This window comes from Sceloporus occidentalis, unplaced genomic scaffold, assembly GCF_023333645.1.
Source record: "Sceloporus occidentalis isolate IW3139 unplaced genomic scaffold, rSceOcc1.0.p SCAF_33, whole genome shotgun sequence".
In the NCBI taxonomy this organism is placed as follows: Eukaryota; Metazoa; Chordata; class Lepidosauria; order Squamata; family Phrynosomatidae; genus Sceloporus; species Sceloporus occidentalis.
The window spans coordinates 1,432,761-1,445,411 of record NW_028317013.1 but is presented as its reverse complement, the minus strand read 5'-3'; positions in this window follow the sequence as shown (position 1 = coordinate 1,445,411).

Genomic DNA, 12,651 nt, shown 5'->3' with positions numbered 1-12,651 from the left:
TATTTTTGTTAGAGGCAACTCTCAGGTTAATAGATTGCAAGTTATCTGCTTTTGTAAACTTGCATACATTTGCATCTCCTGTGTACAAATGTACTGTATACGAATTGTTGGGGTCTTTTTTGCAAGTACTTAAACAAGCTGACCTTACTGAATATAAGAGTTGGTCCTTTGACCACGCACTCGCTGTTTATCTTTATCAGGACAAGCAAGAAAGACCATAAAAGAGATCAAGCAACACATTTTCAGTTACTTGTAGAAGAGGTATGTAAATTAATCCCAAGTACCCTGTTCTAAATATTTATATATATTTATGCACAATATAAATATTATTTATCATAATTATATACTGTATATATTCAATACAATGCTCCCTTAAAGATTAATTTACTACAGTTAAGCTAAAGTTTTTATTTTAAAAGAAAAACAGAAATACTGGTTGTTCAGCAAAAGAAAATGAAAAGGCTATTTGGAATAACTGCTAGTATATGCTATTTAATATTTACTTTTTATTTTCAATCTAACTTTGTTTTACAATTTTACCTCTTTACTCTATTTGCATCTGCACTTGGCAATTGTTCATACTAAAGCTAAATGCTAATGCAGATTTTATGTGTTTCGTTCCAATTCGTAGATATTCATTTGTTGTTGACCATGTTCCACTAACATCTGCATGGCAGAAAGAAGAGAAAACAGTGAGTCCTGTATGCTGGACCAACTACTTCCCAGCAGGAGGACAGAGACTCACTGGGAGTCTGAGTTACAGTTCATTTGACTTGGCAGTTTTGTTTTAGCTTTATAAAACTTCTGTATCCTTTTAACCCTTCAAGTGCTGGGGGTCAGGACCAATGTTCCCTCTAATTTTTCTTGGGTGATGTGCGCAGAAAATTTCTGTTGTGCAAAATTTTTCCCAGAGCCAAAATTTTGTGCGCACAATATGCTTCTACAGTCCATATAAAGTTGGTGGAGCTGAAAAAAAAAATCACATTGCAAGGGGGTGGAGCTATATATTTCCAACCCTTTTGACTCCATGGTCTATTCTAAAGGTGAAATTCTCACCGCAAAAATTAATTATGAGCGAATCATGAGCGGGGGCTCCAGGCTGCATAAAGGATCAATATATATATATTATTATTATTTTTTTTATTGGGAAAAACTGCATACCATTGACAGGGGTACAGCAAAACACCTATCACTATATACTGAGGCACACATTGACTGGGGTACAGCATATCACTATATACTGAGGCACACATTGACTGGGGTACAGCATAACACCTATCACTATATACTGAGGCAGACATTGACAGTGGTACAGCATAACACCTATCACTATATACCGAGGCACACATTGACTGGGGTACAGCATAACACCTATCACTATATACTGAGGCAGACATTGACGGTGGTACAGCATAACACCTATCACTATATACTGAGGCACAGCACAACACCTATCACTATACATTGAGCCAGACATTGCCAATAATGTAGCATAACCCCTATCACTATATACTAAGCCAAACATTGATGTGGTGTAGGCCTACTGCTTCAGTGTCTGGCTTAGTATATAGGGATGCACCGAAATGAAAATTCTGGACTGAAAATTCAGCAATCACTTTATTAAAAATAACCCCCAAAAACAATATTATATATATATGTGTATATATATATATATATATATATATATACACACATATATATATATACACACACATATATATATATATATATATACACACACATATATATATATATACACACACATATATATATACATATATATATATATATACACATATATACATATATATATATATATATATACACACATATATATATATATACACACATATATACACACACATATATATATATATATACACACATATATATACATATATATATACACATATATATACATATATATATATACACATATATATATATACACATATATATATATACACACACATATATATATACACATATATATACATATATACATATATATACACATATATATATACATATATATACAAATATATACACATATATATATATACATATATATACAAATATATACACATATATATATACATATATATACAAATATATACACATATATATATACATATATATACAAATATATATATATATATATATATATATATACATATACCGTATTTGCTCGATTATAAGACAAGGTTTTTTTCAGAGCAAATGCTCTGAAAAATACCCCTCGTCTTCTAATCGGGGTCGTCTTCTAATCAGACCTCAAATAGAGGTCTGATTATGAGACTAAGATCCAGATCCCCCGCACCGCTGCAGGGGACCTGGATCCTCCTGTCTCCCCCCCCCCACACACACACACACACTTACCGGTGCTTCCTGCTGTATTGCCGGGGCAGCGGGTTGACGTCTACGCGATTCGCGTAGACAACGTCCGCTGCAGCCGGAAGGAGGTGTGGCTAGCAGCGGGAGGGTTGTCTGCGTCCGTCGCGGATACCTTCCCCGACTGTCAGAGATCAGAGTTCCCCGCACCGGTGCGGGGAACTCTGATCTCTGACAGCAGGGGAAAGTATCCGCGACGGATGCAGACAAACCCCCGCTGCCAACTCCACCTCCTTCCGGCTGCAGCGGAAGGAGACGTCAACCCGCTGCCTCGGCAATACAGCAGGAAATTGGAAGCACCGGTAAGGTGTGTGTGTGTGTTAAATAGGGGCATAGGGCATTTCTGGAATGCCTTATACCCCTATATGCCACTCTGGCATTTAGGGGGTTAAAAGGCATATTATGGGGCAGAGTGGCATATAGGGAGGTGTAAGGCATTTCAGGAGGCAGAGTGGCGTTAAGGGGGCATTTAATAGAGCACTCTGCCTCCTGAAATGCCTTATACCTCCCTATATGCCACTCTGCCACATAATATGCCTTTTAACCCCTTAAATGCCAGAGTGGCATATAGGGGTATAAGGCATTTCTGGAGGCAGAGTACTCTATACAATGCCTTTTAACTCCCTTAATGCCACTCTGCCTCCTGGAATGCCTTATACCTCCCTATATGCCACTCTGCCCCATAATATGCATTTTAACCCCCTAAATGCCAGAATGGGATATAGGGGTATAAGGCATTTCTGGAGGCAGAGTGGCACATAGGGGGTCAAAAGGCATACCATGGGGCACAGTGGCATATAGAGGGTTAAGAGGCATATCATGGGCCACAGTGCCATATTGGTGTGGCAAGCCTGGGGGAAGATGTGCGTAACTGGGGGACAGGTTGGAAAATACAAGGAAATAAAAACAAATTATTTTTTTTTCTCAATCATAGCTTTTATTTAAAAAAATAGTTTACATGAATTAACATTTACTAGTAAAACTTTTTTCCTTTAGGGTCGTCTTATATTCAGGCTTTTTCTTTTTTTCCTAAGTTAATATTCAGATTTTGGGGGGTCGTCTTATAATCGAGCAAATACGGTATATATATATATATATATATATATAATTGCTAACAGCAATCACACTCCTATCATGTCCAGACACCCAGTACATGCTGGAACCTGGGCATCATATTAATGTGATTACAGCCTCCCTATGCCATGCTATCCCCCCCTTACACATCCATGCTATCACACACACACTCATTCACAAACATGCAGCATAAACTACAGCATAACACCCATCACCTCTCACACACTTACTAATCCACTCTCACTTAATGTTTTCCTACCTTTCCTCTGTTAGTTACTTTTCCTCCTCCTCTTCGTTCTTCCTCTTGACTCTTCTTCTTCTTCTGTGTCCTGTCCTTCCGGTGCAGTAAAGAAGGTGGGCGTGGCTTCAGTGCTGTGTGCCGGGATCTGACATCAAATCCCGACGCACAGTTTCCGCACGCATAGCAAAGGAGCAGGATCGGAGGTCTGTATTAACAGACCTCCCGCTCCCTTGATTGATTTTAAGCCGGTTGGGGTGAGATTTTTGATCTCCCCAACCGAGCTTGCTCCTCCAGCGGCGGACATTAATGTCCATATCTGGAGGAGTGCCAGCGTCACCCTGGACGGACTGCCCGCCCCCCCAGCTCCCCGTTAGGTACTGTGCGCAAAATGTTAGGACGTGAGCGCTCCCTCTAAAAGTTATGTGCAAGCGCACAGCTTAGAGGGAACACTGGTCAGGACACATTCCTCACACAAGAAGCAACCAAAGTACTAATACACTCCCTATAATGTCCCCTCTAGACTATGCAACTCCATACTAACTGGACTCCCCCCTCTCCCACCTTTCACCACTCCAATCCATCCTTAACACTGCAGCTAGATTAACCTTTCTGTGTCACTGTTCCTCATCTGTTGCTCCACAATGCCAATCACTTCATTGGCTCCTCATACCCTTAAGAATCAAATTTAAACTTCTGACCCTGACCTACAGAGCCCTTAACAAAACTGCACCCCCTTATATCTCTACTACCCTACCCAAATACACCCCTAACCGCCTTTTTCATTACTCTCGTGTCTTGCGGCTCTCTTCTACTGTCATTACCTCTTCCCACTCAGGATTTCACATAATGCTACGGAATCTGTAATGTAATGTAATATTTTTGGGTGTTGTAGGGTGAGTGTGTGTTAGTGTGCATGTGTGTTAGAGTGAGTGTGTATTTGTAAATGTGTGTTAGTGTTAAAGCGGGTGTTTGTAAATATGAGTGTGTGTGTGATAGAATGAGGGTGTGTTACTGTGAGAGTGAGTGTGTGTAAGTGTGTCTGCTACTGTGTATGTTAGTTACAGGGGGGTTTAGCAAACAGCTTTTACTGCCACAGGATAGAAAGTGCCACTGGACAGATTACAAAAATATGCATTGGTTTTCAAGATGTCTCCTGTTGAGAGGTGCAGGTGAAAATGACATATTTCATTGCTGTGAAATAGCTAATACGCAAGAAAAAAAAAAAAAAGTTGTTAATTGATAACTTCTAACAACTGTAAGTTAAGATAATTAGTCTTTGAAAGGTAAAAAGTATAATGGGACTTTCTCTAAATGATTATATATAAACTACACTATTTGGGCAAAATTGCTCTACTATTTTGGCAAATGCGTTCTACTATTAAAATGTCTAAAAAGAATCTAACTTCCAACCAAATTAAGACATTCTTGCAATCTATTGAATGCCAAAATACCCAATAAGTGGTATGCTGATTACAGTTAAAAAATAAATTCAGGAGCTTACTAGTCAGAACATGGTTATAAAAATGGCTGAAGCTGGTTGTAAACTGAGTTTGCATGTTCTGATACAAATATATGCATGGATTTTTGTCCATGGAAAATGTAATGGTTCAATCAAGTCAAACCAGACCTCAGTCCAACAACTTCTGGAACTGACAAGTGAGCCGAGGAGACTACTACTTTGCATTATGTTCTGGTCTGTGCATTAAACAGTGAGTGTATGAGTTGGCAGAAATTGTGAGCTCCATGTTGCATATAGGATAGTTTCTCTATATTTAACCCCCACATGGAGTTGAAATGGATATGAGTGCCCTCTACAACCCCAAGGTTGATCATCTAAAACCCTGCACATAAGGCAAAGGGGGGGGGGGAGTTGTGCTTTTAGGATTTTTGGCTCACATCCCAGCACATGTGCCAGCACAACCCCTTCCTAAAAAATTTGTTTTAAGTCTTACATTGATAAACCATAATTACACAACTGAATATACAATCAAAACGAAAGCAGTTTATCCACCTTTGTTCAAATGCCGTAAAAATTTTAATCCCGTTCTAGTATATATATCTGGAACTACACATTTGCAGTGACTCTTTCCACTGAAAGATTAATTTGATCCCACAATGATGTTACAACTGAGCCTGTGACTTGGTGTTGACACCTTCTTAGAAAATTCTTGCAAATTCATTAGGGATAGGTTCAATAGGAAACTCATGTAAAATGCATATGTGTTGAGTGATAAATCACTAAATTTCGGTAAACATCTTGAGCAGTCACCTAGAAGCTTTGGGCCAACCATATGTCAACCATTGTAATATGGCATTTGTCGTAAATGTATTATTTTAAGTGAGCCGTATCCAGTTCATCTACAATGTTCACATGCTTAGACTCCATGCCATGATGTCAACTCCTGTCATTAACCCAACCTTGCTTTTAACAGTCAAGGTTCATTTCTTGAGGCCTTTTGGTCATACAATCCACAGGTAATATTTTTTTTACATGGATAAGTTGTCTTTTTTTTTTAAATACAAGTAAAAAGTTCACAAATCCAGTCAGGTGGGGGAACTTTCAGTGAATTATGTTATTTTTTTCTATGATAGGAAAGGCACGTGTTTATGTATATAAATGTGGAAGTAATAATCGGCAGAAACTATTTTAAAGGTGATCTGTCACATTTCCGCATCTATTAACTTTTACAGTTCAGTTCACAAAATGAACTGTTGCAATGGCATTTACAGAATAAAATAAGGAATACATTATGTCTTAGAAATACACACCATAAGCACCCATATTAACCCCTTCTTTAATGAAGTTTCCTTAACCATGAATCGCATTTTTAATTTTTAGTACATCCACACAAATTAAATATTGTTTTTTTCAGGGACAGAAAGAGCTTTTATTTGATACCATTTTAGATGGATAGTCAAATATTAAGGATGAATAATACATTAAAACAATGTAAATATTTGTAAAAAAAAAAAAAAAAAAAAAGACCCACATTTTTCTAATATTTTACTATGATAATGGGCCCCCTGGACCATTGGTAAAGAGGACTATGATTGCTGACCTATGCAGAAATTATTTATGTCCTTCTCCTTCATTAGCCATGTTTACAACAATGTATCAAGCAGATATATAAACTGAAGTGGCACTTCCTTACTTCCTTTTCAACCAGGATCAGGCAGGGAGAAGATGGTATACAGACAAATTCTCCAAGATTTGTAAAAATTCAAGTTTACTTCATATGGATTAAAAAGTTTGGGTTGTCACATTGTGCAGAAAGCCAGAAGCTGGTAGACGGAGGTCAGGATACAGGTTGGATCCACTGATGTTTTTAAGCTGCTCAGATGTGGTTTCCTAGGAATAGGAGAGAGTTAGTAGGACAGGGTAAAGGATAACGCTCTAATAGTCTTAGATGCTAATATAATATAACTGTTTCTTGGCTGCTTAAAACAGCTTCTTGTTATTTGCACCCAGGCTTGGTAAGTTGGATGGGGTTTTTTGTGTTGGACATAGGGCTATACAGTACACTTAAGTTTTTGTCTGCCCCCCAAAATGGTGTTGTAGCAGGTGCTTTGATTGTTGACTGGTGCTACCTGATTTAGTTATACAGATACTGATAGCATCAAGAAGGTAAAAAAGTAGAGACAGGGAAATGCCTATGCAAGTGCCGCAAGGTCAATTTCATGCGGGGCTTTTGTGTTGGCCTTTGGCTTGAGGTTGGCATATGGCATTTTGCTTTTTCAATAGTTCACAGATGTTGGTGTAGCAACTGAGGTATGCTAGGCCATTAGGCAGGTGTTCTGGTGGTGCTTTAATATTTGACAGAATGTGAACACTAGAGTTGAATCATCTGCTCAATTTACCACTGCTGTACAAGACAGGGCCAGAGGTACTCAGAGTTATAAATGGTATCAGCCACTATGTGTAGTATAAGAGTAGAGTTGGCTACAGTCTGAGTCAAAAGGATTATGAATTATGTGGAATCATGTTCAGGTTGCCATGACAGTTGAGCGTTCCAGGAACATTTGATACTTACAGTTATACCAACTGGGATGTAAGGCGCTTGCTGTGGTAAGGGTGCGTCACCAACCTCAGTTGACCTAGGCTGGTGTCACGGTGGTGGTTTGTGGTCACCTTGCCACTGCCTAAGAGGGCTATGTAATATCCACAACTGTGGAAATTGGAAGAGACCGAGTCAGTAGGGGCTAAATCAGCTGGCAGATGGTGAAATGTCCTCAAGTTGGCCTGGTGATGTATATGTGTTCAATAAAGCTGTGGTCAAGCCTATGCCCACGTATTCGTGTCTGGTGTGTTATTGGGGAAGAGTAAAGGTGTTCTACTGATATCTGTATGGATGCTATAGGCATGCCAGTGATGGTCAACCTATGGTACGCGAGCCTTCAGTTGTGGCTTTTGGGTGAGCAGTGCGCTGACATCACTGGTGAGCAGAACATAGATGTTTCTGGTAGGAAGAGGGCTGACATCACTGCAAACGGCACACTGACTTCGTGGGTGGGGGGAGCGATCTGTCATAGGTGGGTGGAGTGCCGACGTCACACAGGGGTGCTCACAATCTTCCAAAAAGTATTTTTTTAAATTGTGTGTCACGCAGAGGCAGCTCATTGACTGCATTAAAGTCAGAAATATCTGTGTGTCATGCAGGGGCCGCTCACTGACTTCAAGGCTATATGTAGGTTCATAGACATTCAATGTATATAAGTATATATATACTGAAATTAAATTGATGAATCTGCATTGAACGCATCTTAATGCACCCATCCTGTTTAATCTAACTGTACATACATATATATGCAAGCACCTTGCACAGATTCTGTTCATATACATTTTGATTTAACAGGATTGGTGCAAGGTGTTTGCATATGCAAGTATATAAGAACTGAAAGTTATGGAAAATACCTTTTAACTTGTATTATCCCATGAAATCATTTTATAGTGGCTCATCATATATGCTTCTGATCACTGGCTCTGACTTCAATCATAGCTGTTTTCTGTTGAAATCTTATTGAAGCCAATAAGAGGAAAGTTTAGATTTCAGATGAGTCCGTTTACTTTTAGTAATGTTACTAAAAAGTTTAGTAATGTAAAGTTCCTGATCCTCATGCAGAAGAGTTGGCAGACTATGCAAGACAAGTACTGTGAATTGTTAAGCTCCGTTTATTTTTGTTATACACTGATATCATTTCAGTGCAAATGCTAATGATATTTAATAAAATCCCTTTCATTGTTGTGTATAGTATTTTTGTACCGAAAAAACTTCCTCTCCATGTTTAATATGCAGTGTTCGCACTATGAGGTCTGCAACTTGGCTTCATGCAGAAAATTGGGCACTCAGGCCCAAAAATGTTCACCATCCCTGCCGTAGGCATACGCAGTCATTGTCCCCAAAACAGTTTAGTTGATCAAAATTAACATATTAATGTAAGTGATCTTGAATCGTTTTTCTCTTAGCCAAACTTGAGTTTTTCAAGTTGTCTCATTTGGGACTGTTTAGCAGCCCACCAGCTCAAAGTACTCACACAAAAGTACGGTATATATTTTTGGAGAGAAGACAACCCAGGGTATTTCACAAACAGCATTTATCATGCAACCATTTGGTCACCAATCTCTGGCAAAGGGAGATTCATTTTCATTGCTTTTTTACATTTTATTTTTTTTATTGCAGAGAAACCAATATGTATTCAGCTACATCTAAACATTATAGAAATCTACACGGCACACTACATGACTCACTTTCGTCTGGGCAACAGCACACAGAATTGGGCAGAGTAGGCACAGAGAAAATAAAGGGTTAAATAATTACATAATACTCTATACAAACACAGCTTGTCTGGCCAAGGGTGATGGGAGATTTCTATTTTAAAAATGTCTAAAAAGTGAAAATGCTTACAAAACGTGAGTGTAGTGGGTATTTTCTTTTTGTCTATTATTTATGTATTTAATTTGTGATTTATTTGAAACCTTTTTCAGTGTGCCAGCCAGCTGATCTAACTGTAGATCACTTTTTTAACGTTTATTTTATTTTTTTTACTTTTTATGGCATGATAGCAGACAGCCATTGTGCCTGCTCCATTCAGTGATCGCTGCCTGTCTAAATTGTATCCTGATAATTATTAAATTACGGAATACTGGGAAGTTTGTCACCTCATCATTTTCATGCCCGGAAATGTTTTACAAGATCAGCTATCCAACATTTATTAAGTCCTAACAATACAGCAATTTTTCTTCAGTTTTGTACACATATCATTATCCTGCTGTGAGAACAAAGTAGTAGAGAGCGGGTGAAGTATGCAGTCTTTGTGTGTATTTCTCAAATGAGCTATGTTCAGAGATTATAGGAGTTTTATATAAAATGTTGGCAGAAGATAATAAACCACACGCTGAGACTCCAAGGATGCTGCAGCAGTGACTGCCAACTTAGTGTTAGTTTGTTGAATGATATGTATTTTTAAAGGCTGTAATAGACTGGTTCTTTGTGAGGCAGCAAGGAGTTTAAAAAAGAGTTAATGTGAGACTGTGTCATGCTCTTACTCCTACTAAAAGAACACACATTAAGTAGCTTGAAGCAGACAATTAGAGGGAGGTATTCAATATAACTGCCTCATCACAAACACTGGGATCATTCATAACTTAGACTATCAGTTCATCCGAATGCATGTTTCTCACATATATATATATATATATATATATATCCGGGCTGGGGATTCAAAATCAGCCCTGGCACTTTAAGGCCAGCAGCTGATAAATGATGCACATGTAGCCTGTCTACTAGACTTGTGCATTAGTTTTCGTACGAAAATAATTTTTCGTGCGTTCGCATGTATCAATGAAAATGGGGGCGACCTTCGACGAACCTGACGAACTGCAAAAGTGCTGAAATTTCTTCATGCTTCGTCCAGCTGTCGTCATGTGTAACTGCCGCCATTACAAGATGTTTTGGAACCATTACAAGCCGTTTTGGAGGGACTGTGTCTACATTTTTTTATTATCATATCTTCCATTATTCTTCATTATTAAACAAATATTGTTGACAATATAATATGTCTAATATGTAACACTGTAGAAATCCAGTCCTGTTCCACAAGGCTGCATGTGCCTATGATGTGCCAGTATCTGCCTGCCCAGGCCCAGTGCTCTACTGCTACTTCTGCTGCTGCTGTCTTTGACCGTCCTTACTCTGGGGAAACCTTTTTTTTTCATTTCTGTAATAAAAGGCAAGTCCAGAAGGTGTCAGGGACTTCCCCCTTTTGCGAACGCCTCCATATGTCTTTAAAATTAAAAAAGGCCCAGAATTTCGCCCGAGCCGAACTGGGAAATTAAATTCATTGCCTGAAAACGAACATGGCAAAAATGAAACTAAATTTTGTTTTTTGCTCGCCGTGCACAAGTCTAGTGGCCACATGCTAGTCCCTAGTATGGTACAATTGGGGAAAATTATGAGTCAACGTTCTAAACCCCTTAACTTTGTAACAAATTGGAAATCCAGGACAGGTTTTGAAATTCCATTACAAGACTTTGAAGAAGCATGCAACAGGTGCACAGGACAGACAAGCACCAAAAGTAGGTGAAAATGGTGAGTTTAGTTTACACGCTCAGCTCGGAAAAAAAACAATTGGTCCAAGTGCTTGTCTAAAGTATGTAGCTTGTTAACCACTATTAAAACGTTACATGTATTCTTAAAATTCTCATTTTCACGTGACTAGGTTTATTCCTTTTTGTAAAAGAATAAATTATGTTCCAAGCTAAAAGTGACATGTACTATAAAAAAGTTTTAGGTGCAAGCTGTGACCAAAACCAGAAGTTCTGGGGTTGGCAGCAGCTCCTCTCCTGCATAAATAGGGACACGAAGCACTACTAGGCATCACTTTTCCAAAGGGCTGGTTGGGGGATCACCTTTGTAATCGGCCCAGTTACGCTAGCATGTTATAAACAACACTGAGTATCCTTGTGGCGAAGAGCCAGAATGTGACATCATTTTCCAATGTTAGGCAGAGTGTGGTGGCACAGAGGCAAGTGATGGCTTTGGCTCATTGATAGGGAAGCCCTCAACCAAAACACAATACAAGTATTTTAGCATCATTTTGGCATTCACTACTTTTGCAACATATTAACTATAAAACATTTAGTTGTTGACTGCATGTAAATTGAAAATAAACATGGCCAATTACTTCTTTATTAACCCATTAAGGACCAGGCTGTTTTTTTATTTTTTGTACCCTTTGTGACCAAGGCTGTTTTAACACTTTTGCTGTGCTCGTGTTTAGCTGTAATTTTCTCCTCTTTAGACACTATACAATATCGTGGCATTTCAGCGACACCATTAAAGCTTATCAACGATCGCCTCCTAAATTCTTTTAAGATGGGCGTCTGCCACCATACAGTGTATGGCGTTAACTGACTATTTTTGCATGACATGGCTGGTCCCTCATTGGTCGTTAAGGTGTTAAACAGCAAATATAAATTGCTTTTAACAAAGTATTTACTAATCGTGCACACAAATGCAAACTATAAACGAATAAATTGAAGATACGTAAAATTAACAATTACATTGTGAGGGGATCTCTGATCTCTGACTGCCGGGGAAGGTCTGCGCGATGGACGCAGACAACCTCCGCTGCTAACCGGAAGAAGGTGTGGCTAGCAGCGGGGATTGTCTGCGTCCCGGCTATCAGAGACAATTCCCCGGTGAGGGGAACTCTGACCTCTGACAGCCGGGAAAGGTCTGCGCGATGGACGCAGACAACCCCTGCTGCTAACCTCACCTCCTTCCGGCTGCAGCGGAAGTTGCCTACATCTACACGCTGCCCAGACAGCACACCGGGAGTCAGAAGCACCAGTAAGTTTTTTTTTTTTTTTGTGGGGGGGTGTTAAATGGGGGGTATAAGGCATTTCTGTAGGCAGAAAATGCCAGAAATGCCTTTAACCCTCTATA